Source organism: Miniopterus natalensis, chromosome 13 (assembly GCF_054644295.1).
Source record: "Miniopterus natalensis isolate mMinNat1 chromosome 13, mMinNat1.hap1, whole genome shotgun sequence".
NCBI classification, from domain to species: domain Eukaryota; kingdom Metazoa; phylum Chordata; class Mammalia; order Chiroptera; family Miniopteridae; genus Miniopterus; species Miniopterus natalensis.
The window spans coordinates 42,562,892-42,574,855 of NC_142093.1; the positions used below are offsets into that span (position 1 = coordinate 42,562,892).

At 41.9% G+C, this 11,964-nt stretch overlaps 1 protein-coding gene across 2 annotated transcripts in view; it reads right to left on the minus strand.

The window, feature by feature from the left end:
- EVA1A (eva-1 homolog A, regulator of programmed cell death) overlaps nucleotides 1–10,964 on the minus strand; it is a 75,707-nt gene extending 64,743 nt beyond the window's left edge. For both annotated transcript variants that reach the window (XM_016202542.2, XM_087823860.1), the window contains exon 1: nucleotides 10,841–10,964. The gene's annotated coding sequence lies outside the window, so the exon portion shown is untranslated. The remainder of the gene's footprint in view (nucleotides 1–10,840) is intronic.
- Between the last annotated feature and the right edge of the window lie 1,000 nt (nucleotides 10,965–11,964).

An 11,964-nucleotide genomic window follows, 5' to 3' on the forward strand; every position in this document is an offset into this window, starting at 1 on the left:
ACAAATAAATTTTAACAACATAATATTGAGTGGAAAAAGTCCCATAACATTATGTACCATATGATACCATTTATGTAGATTCTACAGTATCAACTATGTATTCTTTGTGAATATATATGTATTTATGCTTTTACATGACAGATTCGTGATAGTTCTTGCTTCTGAGAAGGTAAGGAGTGTAAATGGAATTGGAGAAGTGAGCAAAGTAGAGTTAAACTTTTTGTGATGTTTTATTTTTTTTTTAAAAGGAACTAAAGCAAATATGAAAAAATGTTGGCATTTATTTATTTTTAAAGTTGGGTACATTGGTGTTTCTTTTCTATACTTCTCTTGTATTTTTTCACCAATTAAAAAAAAAATCAAAGAGAGGCTGACCTTTCTATCAGAGCATATGAATCCAGAAAAATGTTTTAATGATTTTCTGTTTTAAGATTCACTGAGAGTAAAACAGAATAGAAAGTAAACACTGAGGCTGGGCTCACCTAGAAACCCCAGTTCTAAGAGAAAACAGCCAAGATGGAGTTGGTGGCCCAGATTGCTCAGCGGGGGGGCCATATCCTGAAAAGCCATGCTGAATGCCACCAAGCTGTCAGTTTGAGCTGCCTTAAAGGAGTCTTCTTGTTCCCAGAGCCTACCTACCTCACATGCTGATAACGGCCAGGTGAACCCATGGGCAAAACTTAGGAAAACCTGACCAGGGTTGCTTGTAGGAGAGAGCCAAATTTGTAGCAATACTAACTCTGAAACTAGAGCACGCGTTCACCTGGCAGAATTCTCTCAGAGTCGAGATCAATAAGGAGAGGAGGGAGGTTTTCTGTTTGTTTGTTTGTTTGTAAGTTCATTTGTTCAGTTCAGTAAATGCTGAGCCCCAAAGGGAATTCATTACCTAGTATGCATGGTTCCAAACTCTCTACTAAATTCTAACCCTAATTGTACTGTCAGTGGTAAGCTGGCTCCAGTTAAGTGAAGTTAATTGTCCAGGCCCAAATCCATACCCTGCCAGTTTGCTGAAGGAACGTGCAGAGTATGACCAAGGAAGTAGTCACTAGTTCTCAAGAAATCAGAGTAGAGGCTAATAAAACAATATACACATTTTCAAACAGGGAATAAAGTGGATCCTAGGGATTATACCAATCATATAGAGTCTAGAGCATATTAGTGACTTAAAAAAAAAAGAAAAAGTATGAATGAGAGGCAATGTTCACACGACTTTTGGAATAAGGCAAGTCTTGAAGGCCAGCTCCACCTTTTAAGAGAAATACGACCTTGAAAATTTACTTAACATTCCTGAGCCCCATTTTTCTAGTCTGTAAAATGAGGATATTAATACCTACCTCACAAGATTTTTTGTGACGATTAAAAGTGGTGATGAATGTAAGGTATTTACAATGAAACTGTACATACCAGTTACTCAATAAAAAGTTGTGACGATGGCCCAGGACATGTGGCTCAGTTGGTTGGAGCATGGTCCTGTACACCAAAAGGTTGCAGATTCAGTTCCCGGTCAGGGCGCAGACCTAGGCTGCGGGTTATATCCAGGGTCAGATATTGGGGGAGGCAACCAAGAGATGTTCCTCTCTCACATCCATATTTCTCTCTCTCCTTTTCTCTCTCTCTAAATCAATAAACCTATCCTCAGGTGAGAATAAAAAAAAAAAGTGATGATGATGATGGTGATGATAATGATGACGGTTTATAAGCTTTAGAGATAATGCAATGAGAATTAGGGACTGGGCAAGATTTGTTAACTGTTGTTTCAGATTGATTTCACTTCATTTTGGTTATTAAATTGATTAACCAAGGAAATACTATTAACGCTAATCTGTCTTTATTTTATTAAAACATTTAGCAGAGTCTTTCATTATATCATGTTTTTAAACTCAAAACAATATCATGTATGAAGAAGAATCTTTGATCTGTGAATAATTGTTCTAAGCCACTAAGTCCGTCAATCTTGAGGACAGCCAAGGTGTTTATAACCGAGGTGCTGCCTTGTTTAATATATTTATTGTTTACCGATGGTTTGGATCAATTCATAGTAAAATATTTACACATTTAAGCTTCCAAAGAATTAAAATTATCTTTTTAAGATTTGGACAACCTGTGTTTTGTTGATGATAACTGTGTATCTTTTATTATCACCTCCCCTTAGGGAAACACTTTAATCCGATTTAATTTCTCCTTGAGAGAAGTTAAAGACTAAGAAATAAGATTTTGTTCAGTAAGGCCAAGCTTTGCAGAGCCACGGACCATTGTAAGGTAGAGATTTTTTTCACTAACCACCCCCTTGAGAATGCATGGGTTCAGATGGGATAAACAACCCACACACTTTGCTTCTTTGAATAAAGAATATTCAGAGTCACAGTCCACCCTAAGCAGCTCCTCGTGTTACTATCGACTTTCATTTGGCGTTCACGTGTTACTTGAACAGGCATGCAGCGGGCGCCAACGAAGAGACGCAGCCCTGAAGGAGGCAGGGCAGCGGCGGGCAGTGCGGGAGGGCCACGTGCCGGAGGTGGCCGTGGAAATCCCAGCGCCCTTGGGGGCGGCGAGACTCCCGAGCGGTGACCCAGGTCCAGGCGGCCGACCGCCAGCGACGCTCCCGGGCAGCCTGGCCAGGTGTCATCGTGCGAGAGGTCGGATCACACAAGGAGCAGGATCGTAGAAGGAGAACCCAGGGCACTCAGAACGATTAGGCCGAAGAAAAGAAATGTCTAAGGAACATGATCCTTAGAGTCAAACATGTCAAGGAGGAAAACAGGAGGGAAGCTGTGACTCAAGAGTCCCACCCACAGAGCCAGGCTGTCAGGTATGAGTCAGGGGAAGGGGAAGGCGCCCTTCGCTATGCAACCACCCAGAAAACACACCGCTCAGCTTCCTTTCTGAGCACACGACTGTCACCGTGTTCTAAAAGTCTACCCTCAAAGGCAATAGAGCATCCCTCATTGCATCCTGGAACAGAAGGGAAGCATCAGAAAACCCTGGGGGCCCTGGGGAAAAAGTCTCTACTTGAGTCAGTCAGGGCACCTGCATCCATTATCTTTGTTTTGTTAAATATACCAGGGCTATGTAAATGTTTATTCAGATTTCCTTGTTTTTCTCCTTTCCTTGTTTAACTCCTTGGCGTTTGTGTTGGTAAGACTTCGTCTGAAGTTTTGGGTCATTCTAGGCAGTAAACTAGCAGCCTAGGAAAATAATTTTTAAAGGCCATATGCACAAAGAAAATCATTACATCATTGGGCACACTCATGAAATTTTAGAAACAAAGTGTTCCACAATATAAGAGTTGTTAAATTATGCCACAGCTCTATGATTTAATGTCTTGAAGCAATTACAAATGTTTATGAAGTTGATATTAACATGAGGAAGTGTTTATGATGGAATATGAAATTTAAAAGCTGGATACAAATCTGAGTTGTAACCCTAGCTGCTATTAAGCGATTATGCAATTTAAGCAAATAGAAAAAAAGATTAAGGAAAAAAAAGACACTCAAGACTAATACATGTTTTCTCTGGCTGTTGGGTTCTTTGTCTTTGTCTCTATTTTCTTGCTTTATCTGGTGGGTATGTGTATATTACTTTCATAATCAAAGAAACCCATAAAAAGATGTGAGCTAGTTTCATTATGTAAACATTTTAGAGGTCTATCTCTCTCTTCTCTCCCCCAGGCTTTGCCTGACTATAGAATGTTAAAGGGCTGAGAATAAAAGTCTGAAGATTGCACAGCATAAAGTAACTCATAAGGATTTTTTTTCAAAGAACATGAACTATGGCTTAATCCATTAGAGCTGGCAGGGAAAAAACTGTCTCCATGCTTCTAAGCAGTCGCGAAGGGCTTAGAGGCAAGAAAGGCATCAAGATTGAAGAGTGTGCCAAAGATATTTCAACTGCTGGGGAGTGTCCCATACATAAAGACAAAAAACAAAGCCAGAGGGGGAGGGATTAGAATCTGTCACAGACCTTGGACAAAAAACCCAAATTACATCTTAGTGCAGACAAATGTTCATAAAATAAGTGTGGCAATAATCCAAGCTGCAAAACGTATACTTAAGGATGGCATTTATCCAGAACAAAGGTTTCAGTCTCATTACCAGAAATGCTTCATGCAACCGTCACAGACAGAGCAGAGAAAATCCAGCTCAGGGAGCTGAGATTCCGCAGGCAAAACACCAAACACAAAGTATACAGGGGTTGCATGTATCACAGAGAGACGTGGCTGGATGAGCCAGTCATCTTTCCATGAGGGTCCCCTACAGGACACTGATGAAAACAGAATCTCCCGCGCAAAGATGAAAAAGAGCATCGTCTCATCGACATGAGGAAAAGTAGTCTGACAAACGATGCCAGCGCCTGTGCCCATCTTGGTCATCCTCAGGTATTTAGGAAGACTCACTGTGGCGGACACCAGCCAGGAGTCAGTAACCCTCCAAAGGCACCCCATCCAGCGAGGCATTTCATTTTTCCTGTGCTGAACCGTGTGTGTGTGTGTGTGTGTGTGTGTGTGTGTGTGTGGACTCTGTGTAAGTTCTACTGATAGTCTGTTTGCAAGTCAGAAATATGGGCTTTTTAGCTCTAATAACAAATAAAATTTTAAAAACACATTTTAATAAATGTTGCTTCTCTAAAACATTTCTATGCCTGTTACTGGTCTCAGTTCAATTCTTTTCCCTGTTAATTGTAGAACCGTTATCAACAGGCTTAGTTGTTATCAAACTTATGGGATATAGTCATAGTTTAGTCTACTAGGCATATCCCTGTCTCCAAAACTTCAGAATTATGACTTCTTCCCGGTGGATACAGAACACTTTTAACCCCAAAAGTCACACTGTAAGAGCTGATATTTTGTAGTTCTGAATATCCTAAACTTTCCATTCCTAGAGCAGCTACAGAAACTTAAGGAATGATTCTAATGCACTAAAAAACCTGGTACTCTTTTATAATATTTTGAATTCATTTCCATGAATATTTACAATTTCCACAAATTTGTATTCCCTCTGAACTCAGGGCAGTTTGATAAAGGAAAATATGTCCAGTTTTCATCTGAATAACTTCACTTCCTTCCATAAATTGGAGGTTCAGACTTTTTCCTCCTGCAGTTTCAAAGTTAATGTGTTCAAACTTCCTGTCATTTCACCAAGGATGTAAAATTCTCTGAGCCACTGAAGGCCTGATAAATGGATCTCTCGGGATATATTTATATCCCAAAAGTCTTGATCTGAGAACAAAATTCAGTGAAGCTCTTCTGATGACGTTAAATAAAATAAATTTTAATCTCTGCTTCAACTAATTCAAGTATCTCTCAAGGGATAGTCCTGAAGAAAATTCAACCTCACTCTTTCTCATCAGGTAAGAAAATCTTCATAGAGAAAATTTCCTGATAGAAGATTAAAAGAAGCTGGCTGGGGTCACTCACCTTCTCTGTTGACATAAATGTAGATGCCAGTTCCGCTTTTAACTCTAGGGGCCCATCTGTGACATGTGAACTAAATTTATCCAAGGTATTGTGTGTATTAGTGGGGAGGGGCCAAACCCAGGAGGAGTCACCCCAGGATCAAATAAAACAGAAATTCACTGAGATTCAGAGTCTGTCTTCTCTATCCTTTCTCATTCTCGTAGGTGGGGGGAGGGGGGGCAGTCATAGAGAGAAATTTAGGACTGCTTGCCAAGGTCCACCAGCAGGCTTTTCCCTACCCACCTGCGGCAAGGCCTATTCAAGGACAAGTTTCAAGGGCACACATTTGTCATGGGCATGAGCAACTCACAAAAATATTGCCCCTGAACCACAAGCCACAAGCCACAAGCCAAGGCTGTTCTGTGAGATTTACAGCCAGTTTGTTTTCACCTCATGCAGCCAGGTTTGTTAGGGGACACTTTTGTTCCCAGGGGACCTATTAGCGAGTAAGGGCTATAGATGTGTTGCAACTTGAAATTTGACTGGGATATGAATATGTAAATTATATTCAAACACAACTGAGACCTGCAGCTCAGAAGTCAGGATAGGGCCTTTGGGGAGATTCCCACAGACAAAACTGGCAGAGATCAATTTGAAGATAGATTTTTTTATGCTGTCTGGGTTCCTTCCTCCTATTTACCCTCCTTAGCATGTATAAATAGTTAGCACAACCATGGCTAGATGAGCATATTTACATTAGTGAAACAAACCCTCTAACTTTCCTTCCTTCTCTATTGCTCAAGAGAAGCATTTAATTCTCCAGAAGCACCAGCTGAGTAGTGTCACAGAGACCAGGAGGGATGACTTCCGATCTTTGGGCTCAAGACGGCTGATAGATCTCACAACAACCTCTCCTTCACTCCGAATTCTTAGAAAAGAGAATCTTCTCTGGAAAACAAGAAGATGTACCCTCAGTGGACCCGAAATTGGGGGTGGGGATGGGAAATCACTAAAACATGGAACACAGATAGGAATGGAGTAAAGAAGGAAACCACAACCAGATGCACACAGGAGAGAGCAGCTACAAAAGGTGAAACAAAGACAGGGTACAGCCCACAGGGGGGGTAGAGAAAGAGGGGCCCTGGACTCGCTAACAGGGTTATTACCTGAGGTTCCGCAGTGAGAACCACCAGGTGCGTGGAACCCTTCCTGTCCCCCACCTTCTCATCTTTTACCTGGATTGATCCACTTGGATCTGGCAGCAAACAACAAAGCTGTGCTTAGAGATGAGCCATGAGCATGTGTGCTTGGAGAGAGAAGCACACTCGCCTTGGGCAACCTATCGCCCCCTGCAAGTATGAGGGGGCTCCCCTGCCTGAGAGCCTGATTATCACAGTGACACACCTAGTGGCAATCTGCTCCTCCCGAGGCTCATTGTGCACACCAGCACACCAGCACACAGCAGCATGCAATGGCCCTCTCCCATCTCTCACCCTACGCTACACAGGCCAGCAGGCAGGTAATGCATGCAGAGCAGCTAACGTGGGAAAACAAATACAAGAAATTACAATCACAAATCATTAAAGATTTGAGGAAAGTTAGCACTATTAAAAAGAGGCACCAAACTCAGGGAATAGAAGAACTTGACCAATGGAAAACAGAGGTAATGAGGCAATCAGAAAAAACAACCACAAAGCAAGTTAAAAGAGACATGCTTAGAAAGTAACTGCAATGACTATGACAGATAAAGGATGAGTTGCAGAATATATAAAGAGATCAAATAAATCAGTAAGAAAAAAGAAACAATCCAATAGGAAATGAGAAAAGAGCCTAAAGAAGTAATCTGTACAAATAAAAATATAAAAACTGTCTAATCTCACTATTAATTGGAGAAATGCAAATAAAAATGAAACATTGATTTCACCTTTGAGGTAAAAATTTCTTAATATAAAATGATGGCAAAAATAAGGGGAAGTGGCTGCTCTTATGTCATGATCCAGCCACTTGGAAGGAGATTGAGGTATATCTATTAAATGAAAGTTCCAGATCTTCTTCTGACAAAGCCATTCCATTTTTCTGTGTCAGCTCAAGAGAAACATTGACATGTGCACAAAGTTACATATATAACAATATTTGTGGCTGTACTGTTTGTAATAATAAATCTTGGAAATAACCTTACTGTTTTCAAATAGGGAAATGATTAAACATGCTATGACACATCCATATTATAGAAAACAGTGAAATTTCTGTATTTACACTTATATGGAAAACTCCATAAGATATGTTATCAAGTGAGGAAAGCGATTTGTGGGCAGTACATACAATAAATTCCATGTATGTAAAAAAGTTAAAACAAAAATATTGTATGATTTTACAGGTACATATATACATGTAAATATGTGCATAAAAATTTGAAGGGATACACATATGATTGATAACAATACTTTCCCCTGGGGAGGAGAATGGGAAATGGGAGGTGGCAAGGAGCGATTTCAACATTATTTGCAATATTTCAATTATTATTAACAGAATATATACACATGTTACTTGAATAAAAGGTTAAAGCTTCTAAATTCAGAAACCAAATTCAAATATAGATCAAGTAGAGAGAGACACTTAATGATTTGTTAGATGATAAAGAAAACCCACCACCCAGGATTCCAAAAAGCATTGGTGACTATTTTTGCAAACAAGATAAAAGAAAGCAACCACTCAATTTATGTTCTCGTCTTAAGAAAAAGAATAATAACCAATGATAAGGCACAGCTGCAGAGACAGAGCATCACATGCCGGCTCAGGAGACAACACGGCACTGCCTGTCTTTGAATACCAGGACTCTTAACCTCTCTACTGCAAAATGAAGGGGAAACGGCCTCTGAAAACAACGTTTTCGCATAGAGTTCACCTTTGCTGAGTGCAGACAACGCACACTCACTTCACCACTGGCTTTTCAGAAAAACCAGAAACATGCCTTGTGAGACAGCCTTTAGAAAGATAATATTTCACAAAGTGTTTTGTACATTTCAGTTGAATTTTCTTCAACTTACTTTATGCCCCACTATTCATAATTATCAGAGTCCTATGGGATAGGCAAACAAAAGCCATTGCCTTTCAACCGATAATACCACATTCTCAACACTTACTGGCTGTTCTGAGAATACTGATAGGTCCCTGACCAGTCTAACGGGGAGCAAAGTGTTCTTTCATGCAAGAACAGGAATAGAACTTTGTGATTAATAAGCCTTCAAAGTGGAAAAACATAAAAATTCAAATTAGTTGGGAGGTTTACTCCTTCCCAGTAGACACAGAAGAGAGAGGAGAGGCTTCATAGTGATAAGCTTGCCCTCGCTGGCTATATCAGTTAGATTCGGCTAGATTATGATACAATAACAAACATTCCCCCAAATTTCAGTGGCTTCAAACAATAAAAATTTCCTTCTTGTTAATATCGCATGTCTGTTGTAGGTCAGCAAGGAGGACCTATACATCATTGTCATTCAAGAGCCCATGCTCATAGAACAGCCACCATCTGGAACATCTCTACTCGCAAGGCAGATGGAAAGAGAGACGATAAGGTTAGGAGAGTCTTGCATTTGTACTAAAATGCTCTGGCCCAGATGTGACACACATCACTTCTTCTCATTGATCAGAGTTATTTATATGGTCACACTCAATCACAGGGGCCAGGAAATATAATTCAATTATGTGCCAAGAAGAGAAACATAAATATTTAGCAAACAAAAATAATGACTATCACATTAGCTGGTGCGGGGGTATCAAAGACATCTACACTGAGGATCTCAGGCCAACAGCAAGTTAAATGAAGGGCAAGTATGCTAAGAACTTGGAGCTTCAGGTTGGCTTAATCAGGGAGTAGAAATAATTCATCCTGCCTAGGAATCTTAACATAAATAGAAAAATTTTTAGTAATGTCCAGATTAGGATAGTTAATTTATTTATGTAGGTGATGCTGGGATATTTCTCCCAATTGCTCACAAACAATTTATGGGAATGGTTTCCAAGCTGGCTGATTATTAAGACCATCTGGGAAGCTTTAAAAACTAGAAATGTCTGGGTCTCGGTCCTAAGGAATCTAATTCAATATAAGGCTGAAATGAGCTTCAAGAATCTATATACTTCACCCTGGGGCTCCAGGGATTCTCATAATTATTAGGATTGGTGACTTTTACCCAAGACATTCAGTTCAGCAGTCTTCGTGCAAGGCAATGCACCAGCCTTTCCAATTTCACAGACATTGAGACTGGTGAATGACCTGGGTGACAATGGGGGCCACTGAGCACCAGGGCACTAGAGAGAAAGAAACAGTGGCTGAGGGCCGTAACACCTGCTACTTGGGCCTTGTTCTGATTATCTGTTGCTGCATAGCAAACCATGCCAAAAGTTAGTGGCTTAAAATAACAACAAGCATTTCATTCACTCATAAATTTACATTTGGGGCAGGGCCTGTAGATGGCTATTCTTGTCCCAAGTGTCTCCAGCAAGGGACACTTGACTGGACCTGGAGGTACCATATCCAGGATGGCCACAAAATACTGTCAGCAGGGGCATTGACCAGGAACCCCAATTCCTCTCCTGTGTGTCTTTATGGGGCTACTTGGGCTTCCTCATGGCATGGCGTCTGGGTTCCAAGAGTCCATGTTCACAGAGCAGAAAGTGGAAGCTGCCAGTCTCTTAAGACATGAGTCCAGAAATGGGCACAGTGCCACTCAGGCAGCTCTCTATTAGCTAGGTAGCTATAGAGCCTGCCCATATTCAAGAAAAGAGAGCTCTCACTCTCAATGGGAGGTGTATCAAAGAATTTGCAGCCATTTTTAATCAGCCATAGTCCTTGCTCTGCCCTTTGGGCCTCGGGCTTCTCACCTGTGAAATCAAAGAGTGAAATTGGATTATCTCTGAAGGCCCTGCCAGTCCCCTCAGGCTATGAATGAATCACAGGCTCTGATGCATAATTTGCTGATTGACAAAGAAGCCCAGTCTGTGAGTCCTTGCTCTTTGTAGGCCTGCATGTGGTGACAGCTAAACTCAACCCGACAGACATGCATAGCTCATGGGCTAGGGATGACCCTGGGCACCCAGGCTCCTCTGCATTTCCCACTAAACTCACTATTTTTCTCTCCAAAGCCAAAGTCATATCCCAATTCCCAGAACCTGACAGCAGCTGTCCTAACCGTCCACATCATTCTTACCCGATCTCTTGGGCAATAATTCATAAACAATACATGCAATGAATGGACAAGAAATTTCAACACAAGATTGGCAAAGCTCAGGAGTACAATGAAGGGCTTCAGTGAATGGGCTCTATTTCCAGACAGTCCGGGTTGAAACACTCTCAACACTACATTCTAGCTGTGAGAACTTGGGTAAAATGACTTCATCATTTTAAATTTCATTTTTCTGTTTTTAAATGGTGATATAAATAGCACCTACCTCATTGAGTTGTTGCAAGAGTCAGTTATGATACAGCGTATAAAGCACTTCGCACAGAACTTGATCCACAGCAGGCACTTGATAAATCTTAGCCAGTGTTTTTATTGTCATAATGCAATAGTCACTCTAGGCATTGTTTGTTGTGTATATTCCAGACCCGGTGAAGATGGATCTTGCTGGAGTAAGCAGTGTGAGACCCAGGACATACTACAGTAGGCGTGGTCACTGACCACTGGCCTCCCCACAGGGGCGGAGGAAACGTGGCTGCTGCAAGCATCTCACGCCTACTCAGCCAGCACCAGAGTGGGAGTCCCGCATTAGCCGAGCATCACTGGCCAGTCATTGATTGATCCCAGTGTGGACAAAGGTCTCACCTCCTCAGCCACCCAGAGCCTTTGTCGAGTGTCCCCCATGAACCTGCCAGATGCTGGGGCCACAGCAATGAACAAAGCAGCCCAGGCCCCTGCCCTCGTGGAGAGCACTTTCTCTGGTTCTACCATATCTGAAAGGCACTGCTTGCAGAGTCCCATGGCTGAGCCATTCTGGTCTGCCCTGACCTTCAGTCCCACATTCTAGAATCTGCAACTTTTTCTGATGCCTGAAAGCTTGCCTGGCAGCCTCTGTTAGGGGTGAGGGTAGGGGGCTGACTGAAGGGGAAAGACTGTACACAGTCTGGACAACACTTTTATGACCATGCGGGAATATTTTGGTGAAGCAGTAAAGTGTAATTCCTCAATGTTATTGCAGAACTGCCAGCTCATTTCTGAAGAGATGCAAAACACAAACAAGCTGGCCTTGTTCGCCGCGTCAATGCTGTACTGTGCTGCTGGGTTTAGGGAGGCGGCTGCCCCAACAACATCTTGTAATATCCCTGCTGACTCCTTCAGGACATGGCTGCAGGGCTCCAGTGCTTCCTGAGCAGGGAAGAAAAGCCATGTAGCATATGGGGGAGACATTCAGACATGAAAGAGCCAGGCAACAGGAAACACGGTCTGGCGCTCCTGCGGGCACCAGTCGGCTCTTAGCAAAGGATGGATGCTGGCCAGCTCGGTCATGGCCTTGCCCTTGTAGTCCCTCCCAGACACACACCCCCTGGCCTTTCCTTCTCAGCCACCTCCTGCATG